We start from the raw sequence: 14,410 nt of genomic DNA on the forward strand, positions 1-14,410 counted from the left end.
TCTGATGTCTTGCTTAGAAAAGCCGAGAATACTAGAAATGATATTATTATCTCGACACCAGATTCCACGCGCTCCCACGACTAGAGGGGCCACGACGATATGTTTCCCAGGGTATCGGGATATCATGGCACTTAGGAAGCGTGGCTCGCTATAAATGGCGCTCTTATTCAGAGCGGCTAGGGAAAGGGAGCTAGGTCCCTCCCAGCTAACGGCAATGTCGCACACTATCGCTCTTGAACCCATCTGGAGCACGAGATCGGGTTTCTTCAATGCGCCGTCGATGCATCTAATGTGGGGTTCAACTTCTACTACCCATCCTTTCTTCTCGGCAATTTTTCGCGTTAGCGTAACGAGCTGGTCATGCCGCCTTATTCTTTGCCAATGTGACGCAGGACATTTTTGTAGAACATGGCTAAGTGACTCGTTACGATCACATCCCATCCTACATTTTCTCTCATGTAGTGGATTGGACGGGATGCCCTTAGTAGGAAGGAGATTGCCTCGAAGTTGCACAGCTCTTTTAAAATCTGACCCTGACCAGTAGGGCGGAGGGTTGTTGACCCAGCTACCACTTTCTGTGGAGCAGTCACCTTGATGGAGACCATTGCCAGAATATCCGTTTTCCAGTCTCTCGATCATCTGCCGTGCGATGATGCTACTGCTGCCGCCGCTGTCATTTGTCCACTTCAACAATTTTTCATATAGTTTGACGCTATAAGGCAGGGAAAGAACAGCTGCCGTTGTTGGCGTAGCACTATTTATCAAGTTATTAAAGCGTCTTTTCATTATGGCGGGCACTTGTTGGGATAAGCAAGTTATACCCAAGCCGCCACCTCTTATAGGGGCATGCAAATAAGCATCAGCACATGTTCGGTTCAGACCAAGAAACTTTCTGACGGATACTCTGATGATCGTATCAGCGGCTTTTAAAGTCTTCTTGGTGACTATGGCGCTTTGTAGTTGATCTTGTATGCGTGGCAACAAGAAATGTTTAATGATGTTCAGTTTCTGTGCTGGTTGTAGTCCTGCTTTGTTTATTCTGTCGAGCTGGATTTTGAGGTCGGAAATGGTGGATCGAGTCTGTCCCATGACTCCATACCGCCTGCCCAGGTATTTAAACATATCCTGAGGTGTTAATTGGCGGATGAACTGACCCTCTGCCGCGAATAGAGGCCGAGTAACCACGTAAGAGTGTTTGTTGCCTCGGTTGACGTTAACCGATATGGCAACACTCTTTGTCGGGTTAATCGACATCCCTCGCTTCGCAAAGAACTCAGTAACAGTTCTAAGCTGCTTTGTGGCACCCTTGACAGACTCGGCCAACAGTACTAGGTCATCCGCATACGCTAGTACTGATACCTTCATGTCATCTGAGACAGGTATGCCCGATCCACCATTCTCTAATTCGCAAACCAACTCGTCCACTACTAAGTTGAAAAGATAGGGCGATAAAGGGTCTCCCTGCTTTACGCCTCTATCGATGTTTATTCTCCTGGTTTTCTTATTGCCAGCAGAGACTATGGTATAGGATTTTAGGTACGAGTCCATTATATACCTCTTAGTTGTCTCGTCTATACCGAACCTGTTCAGAGCTCGCAGGATGGACCATTGCGATACTGTGTCGAAGGCTTTAGAAAGGTCCAACGACACGATATTATATGGCTTAACTCTACGTCTTCTTTCCTTTATGAGCGTTTGGAGTGAGATGTTATTCAACAGGATGAAACCTCTCTGGTTGGCGTGTATCGGTAACGTCGAGAAGCGCTTACCAAGGACACGATGAAACACCCTGACAATGACCGATGATATCGTGATCGGTCTCCAGTTATTAATCAAGCGTCGGTCCCCCCCTTTAGGAATAAGTGTTTTCCTGTTCCCTCGGAGCACCTCGGGGGTAACTCCAAAGAGAAACATGACATTATATAGTAAAACCAATCTCTTCACAGGGGCCTTTTTGAGAGCTAGCAGGGGCACTGCGTCTGGACCAGCCGCCCCTGATTTTGATGTGTTTATGGCCCAGAGGATGTCTGACTCTGTAATTGGCTGGTCCAGTTTATGTTCCTCTTTCTGATCCAAGATTGGTTCGCTGTCTAGGAGAGAGGGACTTCCGAATATGCCCCTATACTCGGACTCTATTGACGCAATGTCAGGTAGTACATCGTCCCCCCAGAGCGGTTTCCCGTCTAGGATATCACGCGCCAAAGCGGCTCGATCGGATCGATATCGTCGTTGGACGACTTTGTATTTATACGAACGCTCATGGTTCCTGTTATTAAAGACTGGGGCCCTGCGGTTTCCGTTTGCCTTCGTTTTGGGCTTCCCAGTCCCTGCTTCGTTGAAGAGAGCAGTAATATATTCATTCACCTCTTTTCTCACTCCCTCTCTATGGCGGTCTAAGTTGGTGAATTGAGAGTAACGGAATAAAGTGCTATCATAAGTATTCCATCCGTCATTAGCGTGCCAGTAATCGTATAAAAACGTAGAGATTGTATTGTGCCGGTGTTCTATCGCAATGGGGATTAAGACTCTGACGATCTTTAAAGGTTGAGTCCCTGCCTCGATCTCTAGGACTCTCGAGAAGAGAGAATTCCACTACTTCGCCCTCTGCTTCCTCGTGGGGCCGCGCGTTTTCGTTCTCAAGTTGTTCGAGAACGTCTACGCGGGCCTCGATGTTGTTTTCGTTTCTGAGGAATTCGAGGAGTTCCTTGTATCTATCCTGTTTCCGTCTATATTTGATAGAGTCGATGGTACGGTTAGGATAGATACTTTGGAGATGTTTATTGATGAAACGGCCCGTATAGGCAAGTTCATGTTTGGCCATTTCAATGTAATCCTCATCCTCGAATTCAACGGGGGCATTAGGCTTTTCGTAGAGATTCTCAAGCTCCTCATTGTACTCCACGGGGTGTGCTCTCCGCATGTGCTGTCGCATTCCAGCGTAAGTCTTATAAGTTTGTTTGCATAAGCAAACATTGCCGTCAGCCGGGGGTGCACCCCGGCAGCGTAGCCTTCTTAAATGGGTCTGAAGCCCAGTATCAGTGGCGAAAGTTTTTCCACATATGCACAAGACCATAGTTCTAGGACTGAAACTAGGTCTGTCGTAAGTTCAATTCAGTTAATAGGGGATAGTTGGGCAGACAGGAAAAGACTTGTCTACCACTTAGATAAAAAGTCGGAAGGTGTACTATCCCTAAAACTAAAACCCCCAGGAGTCTGGAGGTGGGCACGGTCCGATAAAGAAGCCAGATAGGTGACCGTGGGGCAGTCTTCGGATGATCCCAATCTCTTAGAATAGACAAGAGATTGCCGTGTTGGATCAAGACTAAGAATCCTATCTGGGGCGCTCTGTACGTTAGCCACGCTAAAATAAATTCTAGCGTGTTACCGACTCTACCACGGGGAGGTGTACAGAACTTGATTAGGAGAGGCTGCAAACTTTAAAAGCTCACAACCGGGCTTTCAAAGGCCTTGGATGAATTGAACAGAAAAGGTCGCTCTGCCGCTTTCTAACCGCCTTCAAAAATTCCGGTCGCACTACTTTCTCCGCTACAGTTCCTAACCCTTAAGAGAGTCATAGTTACTCCCGCCGTTTACCCGCGCTTGCTTGAATTTCTTCATTTTGACATTCAGAGCACTGGGCAGAAATCACATTGAGTCAACACCCGTTGGGGCCATCGCAATGCTTTGTTTTAATTAGACAGTCGGATTCCCCTAGTCCGTGCCAGTTCTGAGCTGACCGTTGAATGGCGGCCGAAGAGGATATCCAAATACCGATTAAGGTAATATGGAACCTCGCAGCAAGACGGTTCCGCGGGAGGCCAAGGCACGGGACCGAACTCGGATCCATAATCATCACAAATACTCCAACCATGAAGGAAGGAGAGATGCTCCAATTACTTCACCTCGCCCAGGCCCGGCACGTCAGCCGTGACCCACTTCCTCGCCAAGCCCGACACGCCCCGATCCTCAGAGCCAATCCTTATCCCGAAGTTACGGATCCAATTTGCCGACTTCCCTTACCTACATTATTCTATCGACTAGAGGCTCTTCACCTTGGAGACCTGCTGCGGATATGGGTACGAACCGGCGCGAGCCTCCACGTGGCCCTCTCCTGGATTTTCAAGGTCCGGGGGGAAGATCCGGACACCGCTGCAACTGCGGTGCTCTTCGCGTTCCAAACCATATCTCCCTGCTAGAGGATTCCATGGAACTCGAACGCTTATGCAGAAAAGAAAACTCTTCCCGGATCTCCCGACGGCGTCTCCAGGTCCTTTTGGGTTACCCCGACGAACTCTCTTGCGAGGGCCCGACTTTTTGACGGTTCCGCTGCCGGGTTCCGGAATAGGAACCGGATTCCCTTTCGCCCGATGGGTGTGTACAAACTTTTTACGTGTTTGTGTACACGTACACATGTACGTACGTACGTAAATAATAAAGCTACACCACATCAACATCGGCTTTCACCTAGGGCTTAGGATCGACTGACTCGTGTGCAACCTCCATCAGGGTTTCCCCTGACTTCGTCCTGACCAGGCATAGTTCACCATCTTTCGGGTCCCAGCGTGTACGCTCTTGGTGCGCCTCTTCTCGTAATGAGAACGAGACGCCCCGGGAGTGCGAAGCGATCCAATTTATTAAAAAAGCAAATCGCTTATCCTCCCTTGGTCTACGCGAGGTAAACCTTTACTTTCATTACGCCTTTAGGTTTAGTTATTTCCCAATGACTCGCGCACATGCTAGACTCCTTGGTCCGTGTTTCAAGACGGGTCCTGAAATTACCCAAATCGATAGCGTCGTTGATCGGCGTTTCGAAACGAGGTCTGTTCGAGAACACCGTAACCAACAGTCGTTCCGGGACAGAATCGGCATTATGTCCGATTACCGTCAAACACGAAACGCTCTTGCTACGGGCCGAACGCTAATTATAATTTAGCGGCCCCGCGCCATATTTGTACCGTCGAGCGAGTCTGTCGGAATATCGAAGGTCCGCATGAAAAAATCAAGTGGTCTCCACCTCGAGTCTTAGACAGACACCCAACGGATCACGACGTCCTACTAGAGGAAAAGTGCACGCGTTCGATATCGATTAGAAAAACGTAAAACGCGATTTATTGTGTTGCCGAAACAACAACAATATCCGTCATACAAACGTTCAACTTCAATTATCGAAACGCGAATGAATTTCCTCTTTCGACCTTTCGGGTTTCTCAGGTTTACCCCTGAACGGTTTCACGTACTCTTGAACTCTCTCTTCAAAGTGCTTTTCAACTTTCCCTCACGGTACTTGTTCGCTATCGGTCTCGTGGTCATATTTAGCCTTAGATGGAGTTTACCACCCACTTAGGGCTGCACTCTCAAGCAACCCGACTCTCAGGAGAGATCCTCACGCAATCGGCAACGGTCGCTACGGGCCTGGCACCCTCTATGGGCTGTGGCCCCGTTCAAGAAGGACTTGGACGCGCCGCACGATCTCGTGATAAACGGATCCTCCCTAACACCACATTTCCCGGTGGCCGATATCGACCACGGGATTCGGTGCTGGGCTTTTCCCTGTTCGCTCGCAGCTACTGAGGGAATCCTAGTTAGTTTCTTTTCCTCCGCTTAGTAATATGCTTAAATTCAGCGGGTAATCTCACCTGCTCTGGGGTCGATATATTATAATATATCTATAATATTTAAATACAATTCGCTAAAATATCACAAAAAAAAACGTGTGTTTAATCACATTATATGAAATATAACATTATTTGTTTTTATTTATAGAGGCGGCAGAGAGAGCAAGTTATACATATATATATATATATATATATATATATATATATATATATATATAAATTCATATATTTTGTCGATACAGTGTAAACGATATAAAAAAAAACACTGGTCAGACGTCCAGTCTTCGAAACTTTATTATTTCTCTCGGACACGCCGACCGCGTTATCATTTTAAATATATATAATATATACACTTATTTATCGACTATATATACGTAAATATAACTCTACCAAACAAATTTTATGTATTTCATATAAAAATACACACGATCAATTTATGGTAGTAATAGCGTCGTTGTGTTCAAAAATTGCGCAAATTTTTTCTATAAAAAATTTACGCTGCTTTTCGCATTTTAAGATGCCGCACAAAAAAAAAATACGCACAAGTTTATAGTATGTGCGTGTGTTTTGTTTTAGTGTGCGTTATTGTGTCTCACACATCCAACACGCTTAGTCATTTTTTTTTTCTATAATAAATAGAAAAATTTTAAATTCTAAGCAGTCTTTTAAATTGATACGACCCTCAGTCAGGAGTGGTCCGGGAACGAGTATCCGAGGACCGCAATGTGCGTTCGAAATGTCGATGTTCATGTGTCCTGCAGTTCACAAGTTGACGCGCAATTAGCTGCGTTCTTCATCGACCCACGAGCCAAGTGATTCACCGTTCAAGGTAATCATTTTATTATGTCGTTTTCTCATATTCTATTCGTCGTATTTTTAATATTTGATTATTAAATTAATAATAATATTATAATATTTTATACGCGTATAGAATTATCTAACGACATTTATATAATATATATATATATATATATATATATATATATATATATATATATATATATATTATTTATTAAATGGTAATTATATATAAATTTTAGAGAAATTATAATATCGTACTTAAAAATATCCGATAAATTTTAACCGCTGCACATGTTTTATTACAAACGAGGCGCGCATAGACAGATATCGCACGATATATTCCTCTTAATTATTACAAGTTTTTTAATCTCACATAATCATCATCACATATAATATTGTCGAAATTTTTTTGTATTACCTTCGATCGATAAAAAACTTATGTAATAATAAAAAAACGAAATAAAATTTCTCCATAAAAATACAGAAGACAGACACACACGACGACAACAACAACAACAACAGACGACGTTTCAATAATCTATATATTTTTCGTTTATTATAATAACGATTCTTTATATTAGAACGTTTTTAGTTAACAAGAAATTTTGTTACTGATCGTTCTGTCAATCGTTAATATATATATATATATATATATATATATATATATATATATATATATATATATATATATATATATATATATATATATGTATATATATATATATATATATATATAATAATAAAAATATGTTGTTACTATTGTGTCGTCATCGTCGTTCGTCGTCGTCGTCGTCGTCGTCGTCGACTCCTTCTACTAATCTATGATAAAAATTTTTCGTTATTTTTACTGTAAATTTATATATGTAGATATATATTTTATAGACGTATGAAATATATTTATCTTTTTTTTTTAAATATTATTCGAAACTTGTTCGAATTTTATAAAAAAAAAAAAAAAAATTTCAATATATATACATCATATATTTATATCATATATAAATTTCTTCTGAAGAGTTCGATTATTTTGTAGAAAAGAAAAATTTCTTTCACAATTATATATAATATAATACAGACTTGATTTCGTTTTTTTATTTTTTGTTTAAAAACGAACAAATACTCTGTAATGATCCTTCCGCAGGTTCACCTACGGAAACCTTGTTACGACTTTTACTTCCTCTAAATGATCAAGTTTGGTCATCTTTCCGAAGCATCGGCGACGCCGAAACGCCACCGCGCTCAGTCCGAAGACCTCACTAAATCATTCAATCGGTAGTAGCGACGGGCGGTGTGTACAAAGGGCAGGGACGTAATCAACGCGAGCTTATGACTCGCGCTTACTGGGAATTCCTCGTTCATGGGGAACAATTGCAAGCCCCAATCCCTAGCACGAAGGATGTTCAGCGGGTTACCCGGGCCGCTCGGCCAGGGAGGACACGCTGATTCCTTCAGTGTAGCGCGCGTGCGGCCCAGAACATCTAAGGGCATCACAGACCTGTTATTGCTCAATCTCGTGCGGCTAGAAGCCGCCTGTCCCTCTAAGAAGAATTATTTGTACGCCGACAGTAAAAACCGCGAACGGCAAGAGCCGAAACTCAATACCGACGGGCCTTTGGGATGTCGAAATACGCCTAGTTAGCAGGCTAGAGTCTCGTTCGTTATCGGAATTAACCAGACAAATCGCTCCACCAACTAAGAACGGCCATGCACCACCACCCACCGAATCAAGAAAGAGCTCTCAATCTGTCAATCCTTCCGGTGTCCGGGCCTGGTGAGGTTTCCCGTGTTGAGTCAAATTAAGCCGCAGGCTCCACTCCTGGTGGTGCCCTTCCGTCAATTCCTTTAAGTTTCAGCTTTGCAACCATACTTCCCCCGGAACCCAAAAGCTTTGGTTTCCCGGAAGCTGCCCGCCGAGTCATCGGAAAAACGTCGGCGGATCGCTAGCTGGCATCGTTTATGGTTAGAACTAGGGCGGTATCTGATCGCCTTCGAACCTCTAACTTTCGTTCTTGATCAATGAAAGCGTTTTTGGCAAATGCTTTCGCTTCTGTCCGTCTTGCGACGATCCAAGAATTTCACCTCTAACGTCGCAATACGAATGCCCCCATCCGTTCCTATTAATCATTACCTCGGGGTTCCGAAAACCAACAAAATAGAACCGAGGTCCTATTCCATTATTCCATGCACACAGTATTCAGGCAAAATTTTGGCCTGCTTTAAGCACTCTAATTTGTTCAAAGTAAACGTGCCGGCCCACCTCGACACTCAGTCAAGAGCACCGCGGCGGGATTGAGTTGGGCCGCCCTTGCGAGCTAAGCCCACCGTCAGGACGTCCCACGACACGCCAGTTGACACCGCGTACGATGAACCAGCGGCGTGGGACACAGATTCGACTACGAGCTTTTTAACCGCAACAACTTTAATATACGCTATTGGAGCTGGAATTACCGCGGCTGCTGGCACCAGACTTGCCCTCCAATTGATCCTCGTTAAAGGGTTTAGAGTGTACTCATTCCGATTACGGGGCCTCGGATGAGTCCCGTATCGTTATTTTTCGTCACTACCTCCCCGTGCCGGGAGTGGGTAATTTGCGCGCCTGCTGCCTTCCTTGGATGTGGTAGCCGTTTCTCAGGCTCCCTCTCCGGAATCGAACCCTGATTCCCCGTTACCCGTTACAACCATGGTAGGCGCAGAACCTACCATCGACAGTTGATAAGGCAGACATTTGAAAGATGCGTCGCCGGTGCGAGACCGTGCGATCAGCGAAAAGTTATTCAGAGTCACCAAATTGTACGATGACGAGCAAGCCCGCCACCGATTGGTTTTGATCTAATAAAAGCGCTCCTTCCGTCTCCGGTCGGAACTCTGTTTGCATGTATTAGCTCTAGAATTACCACAGTTATCCAAGTAAATGTGGGTACGATCTAAGGAACCATAACTGATTTAATGAGCCTTTCGCGGTTTCACCTTAATTTGGCTTGTACTGAGACATGCATGGCTTAATCTTTGAGACAAGCATATGACTACTGGCAGGATCAACCAGGGAACTACTATTTGTGTATTTTATAATAAAACTATTATCGAAAAAGTTTTAATAACAATATCCACCACATAATGTGAGGATGAGAATTATGATGACGTTTTTTCATATTACATATATTTTATATTTATACACATAATATTTTATATTCATCTATATTCTCTCGTATATATAAACACATTGTTATTTACTTTTTCGTTTGCGTGGTGTTTGCTGCGCTTATTATTGAAAATATATAATTTTCGGCGCCACGCTTTATATTATATATTTTTTTTATATTTCATAAAATTTTCACCGAATCGACTATAAATTTATCTAAAATTTAATCGAAATGATATTTTAAATAAGATATAATTACGTCGACCGGAATAGAATTTCGACATTATCTCTACCCTTCGCTAGATTGTAAGCGACATGGTTTACAATTAGATAATAATGAACGAAATTTTTATTCTCGCTCGGAATAATGAGAGTTATCGCAATGTTGTGTAATAATATAAATGTTATATTATTATATATATTTTTATAGACGATCGCATATGAATCGCTCGCGGTAAAACGCTAGCTAAATTCGCGATCTCGCAATATATATTTAATTTGTGGATAAATTGATATAATATCTAAAAAGGGAACCGCTAGCAATATACGATAATATATTGGAGGAGAACGGGGACCCTTTCAGAAAACTATATAATCCACTATAATGTGGAATGACCGATACAACGTCTTTACGTAAATTATAACGAGTTCATTAAAATTTAACGAGACGTCAACTTCGATACACCACACATATATGTGCGCTGTACAACGGTACGCTTTCTACATTAACATTAATAAAGATGTATAGTGAAAATATATAAAAGATGTATTATGAATATTAAAAAGAAGTATTATGAAACTTCATACCGTCCGAGGCGTAAAAGTGTTATGGAAAATATTATGAAATGAGATTTTCCCTAAATATATGAACTTGTCGAAAAAGATGAATTGTGAAAGTTGAATGGGGATGTTTTGTATGTAGGAGCCGTTCGAGGTATATTATATAAAAGTGCTATGAAAATATTAACAATAACGGAAAAAAGTATTATGAAATTAGATCGCCGCTCGATGTATGAACGTCCGAGATGTATTATATAAAAGTTGTATTAAATTAGTGATAATAATGAAAAACAAGTAGTATGAAATTATATTCCGCTCGATATAAGAACTTGTCGAAAAAGATGAATTGCGAAAATTGAATGGAGATGTTTTGTATGTAGGAGCCGTTCGAGGTATATTATATAAAAGTGTTATGAAAAGTATTAACAATAACGGAAAACAGTATTATGAAATTAGATGACCGCTCGATGTATGAACGTCCGAGGTGCATTATATAAAAGTTGTATAAAATTAGTGATAATAATAAAAAACAATTATTGTGAAATTTTATTCCGCTCGACTTAGGAACTTGTCGAAAAAGATGAATTGTGAAAGTTGAATGGAGTTGTTTTTTATGTAGGAGCCGTTCGAGGTATATTATATAAAAGTGCTATGAAAATATTAACAATAACGGAAAAAAGTATTATGAAATTAGATCGCCGCTCGATGTATGAACGTCCGAGATGTATTATATAAAAGTTGTATTAAATTAGTGATAATAATGAAAAACAAGTAGTATGAAATTATATTCCGCTCGATATAAGAACTTGTCGAAAAAGATGAATTGCGAAAATTGAATGGAGATGTTTTGTATGTAGGAGCCGTTCGAGGTATATTATATAAAAGTGTTATGAAAAGTATTAACAATAACGGAAAACAGTATTATGAAATTAGATGACCGCTCGATGTATGAACGTCCGAGGTGCATTATATAAAAGTTGTATAAAATTAGTGATAATAATGAAAAACAATTATTGTGAAATTTTATTCCGCTCGACTTAGGAACTTGTCGAAAAAGATGAATTGCGAAAATTGAAAGTTTGGCGCCTGGCAGGCAGAGGGCGCTAGTGTCTATAAAACCGTGTTTAGTTTGTCTTCTGGCCGGCAGGTGGCGCTAGTGTCTATGAAACCGTGTTAAGTGTGGCTTCTGGCCGGCAGAGGGCGCTAGTGTCTGTAAATTCGTGTCAAGTGTGGCTTCTGGCCGGCAGAGGGCGCTAGTGTCTATCAAACCGTGTTTAGTTTGTCTTCTGGCCGGCAGGTGGCGCTAGTGTCTATAAAACCGTGTTAAGTGTGGCTTCTGGCCGGCAGAGGGCGCTAGTGTCTATAAAACCGTGTTTAGTTTTTCTTCTGGCCGGTAGGATATAAGAACTTGTCGAGGTGTAACATATAAAAGTTGTATGAAATAGTAATAATATCGAAAAAAAAAACCGTGTCAAGTTTGGCGCCTGGCCGGCAGAGGGCGCTAGTGTCTATAAAACCGTGTTAAGTGTGGCTTCTGGCCGGCAGAGGGCGCTAGTGTCTGTAAATTCGTGTCAAGTTTGGCGACTGGCCGACAGAGGGCGCTAGTGTCTATCAAACCGTGTTTAGTTTGTCTTCTGGCCGGCAGGTGGCGCTAGTGTCTATAAAACCGTGTTAAGTGTGGCTTCTGGCCGGCAGAGGGCGCTAGTGTCTATAAAACCGTGTTTAGTTTTTCTTCTGGCCGGTAGGATATAAGAACTTGTCGAGGTGTAACATATAAAAGTTGTATGAAATAGTAATAATATCGAAAAAAAAAACAGTGTCAAGTTTGGCGCCTGGCCGGCAGAGGGCGCTAGTGTCTATAAAACCGTGTTAAGTGTGGCTTCTGGCCGGCAGAGGGCGCTAGTGTCTGTAAATTCGTGTCAAGTTTGGCGACTGGCCGACAGAGGGCGCTAGTGTCTATAAAACCGTGTTTAGTTTGTCTTCTGGCCGGCAGGTGGCGCTAGTGTCTATGAAACCGTGTTAAGTGTGGCTTCTGGCCGGCAGAGGGCGCTAGTGTCTGTAAATTCGTGTCAAGTTTGGCGTCTGGCTGGCAGAGGGCGCTAGTGTCTATAAAACCGTGTTTAGTTTGTCTTCTGGCCGGCAGGTGGCGCTAGTGTCTATAAAACCGTGTTAAGTGTGGCTTCAGGCCGGCAGAGGGCGCTAGTGTCTATAAAACCGTGTTTAGTTTGTCTTCTGGCCGGTAGGATATAAGAACTTGTCGAAAAAGATGAATTGCGAAAATTGAATGGATATGTTTTGTATGTAGAAGCCGTCCGAGGTGTGTTATATAAAAGTTGTATGAAAATAGTAATAATTATGAAAACCAAAGTATTATGAAATTAGATTCTCGCTCGATGTATGAAATTGTCGAAAAAGATCAATTGTGAAAATTGAATGGGTGTGTTTTTTATGTAGAAGCCGTTCGGGGTGTAACATATAAAAGTTGTATGAAAATAGTAATACAAAGGGAAAAAAGTATTATGAAATTTGATTGCCGCTCGATATAGGTACTTGTCCAAAAATAAAGAGATAGATGTATGTTAGGTTAGGTTGTATGAAGCGATGCACATCTGGGACACTTTCTGATAGGTATTATGAAGATTTGCCCATCCACACTAAAAAAAAGGTTAGGTTAGGATAGGTTAGGTTAGGTTAGGTTAGGTTAGGTTAGGTTATGTTAGGTTAGGTTAGGTTAGTTTAAAGTTTTATGAGAATAGAAACTGTTCGAGGTGTAACATATAAAAGTTGCATGAAATAGTAATAATAACGAAAACAAAAAATCGTGTCCATAAAACCGTGTTAAGTTTGGCGTTTGGCCGGCAGAGGGCGCTAGTGTCTATAAAACCGTGTTAAGTTTGGCGTTTGGCTGGCAGAGGGCGCTAGTGTCTATAAAACCGTGTTTAGTTTGTCTTCTGGCCGGTAGGATATAAGAATTTGTCGAAAAAATGATTGTGAAAATTGAATGGAGATGTTTTGTATGTAGAAGCCGTTCGAGGTGTGTTATATAAAAGTTTTATGAAGATAGTAATAATGATGAAAAAAAAACAAGTATTAACACCTCATAAAATATTAACAATAACGGAAAAAAGTATTATGAAATTAGATCGCCGCTCGATGTATGAACGTCCGAGATGTATTATATAAAAGTTGTATTAAATTAGTGATAATAATGAAAAACAAGTAGTATGAAATTATATTCCGCTCGATATAAGAACTTGTCGAAAAAGATGAATTGCGAAAATTGAATGGAGATGTTTTGTATGTAGGAGCCGTTCGAGGTATATTATATAAAAGTGTTATGAAAAGTATTAACAATAACGGAAAACAGTATTATGAAATTAGATGACCGCTCGATGTATGAACGTCCGAGGTGCATTATATAAAAGTTGTATAAAATTAGTGATAATAATGAAAAACAATTATTGTGAAATTTTATTCCGCTCGACTTAGGAACTTGTCGAAAAAGATGAATTGCGAAAATTGAAAGTTTGGCGCCTGGCAGGCAGAGGGCGCTAGTGTCTATAAAACCGTGTTTAGTTTGTCTTCTGGCCGGCAGGTGGCGCTAGTGTCTATGAAACCGTGTTAAGTGTGGCTTCTGGCCGGCAGAGGGCGCTAGTGTCTGTAAATTCGTGTCAAGTGTGGCTTCTGGCCGGCAGAGGGCGCTAGTGTCTATCAAACCGTGTTTAGTTTGTCTTCTGGCCGGCAGGTGGCGCTAGTGTCTATAAAACCGTGTTAAGTGTGGCTTCTGGCCGGCAGAGGGCGCTAGTGTCTATAAAACCGTGTTTAGTTTTTCTTCTGGCCGGTAGGATATAAGAACTTGTCGAGGTGTAACATATAAAAGTTGTATGAAATAGTAATAATATCGAAAAAAAAACCGTGTCAAGTTTGGCGCCTGGCCGGCAGAGGGCGCTAGTGTCTATAAAACCGTCTTAAGTGTGGCTTCTGGCCGGCAGAGGGCGCTAGTGTCTGTAAATTCGTGTCAAGTTTGGCGACTGGCCGGCAGAGGGCGCTAGTGTCTATAAAACCGTGTTTAGTTTGT

General features: G+C 41.9%; 2 non-coding genes and 1 pseudogene across 2 annotated transcripts; all 3 read right to left on the bottom strand.

Annotated features, from left to right (window-relative positions):
- LOC130450016 (large subunit ribosomal RNA) overlaps positions 1–5,650 on the bottom strand; it is a 7,576-nt pseudogene extending 1,926 nt beyond the window's left edge.
- A 641-nt stretch (positions 5,651–6,291) lies between these two features.
- Positions 6,292–6,447, bottom strand: LOC130450011 (5.8S ribosomal RNA). The gene has a single exon (XR_008910524.1). It is a non-coding gene; the product is annotated as a 5.8S ribosomal RNA (ribosomal RNA).
- A 1,090-nt stretch (positions 6,448–7,537) lies between these two features.
- Positions 7,538–9,459, bottom strand: LOC130450014 (small subunit ribosomal RNA). The gene has a single exon (XR_008910527.1). It is a non-coding gene; the product is annotated as a small subunit ribosomal RNA (ribosomal RNA).
- Between the last annotated feature and the right edge of the window lie 4,951 nt (positions 9,460–14,410).

Source organism: Diorhabda sublineata, chromosome 10 (genome assembly GCF_026230105.1).
Source record: "Diorhabda sublineata isolate icDioSubl1.1 chromosome 10, icDioSubl1.1, whole genome shotgun sequence".
In the NCBI taxonomy this organism is placed as follows: domain Eukaryota; kingdom Metazoa; phylum Arthropoda; class Insecta; order Coleoptera; family Chrysomelidae; genus Diorhabda; species Diorhabda sublineata.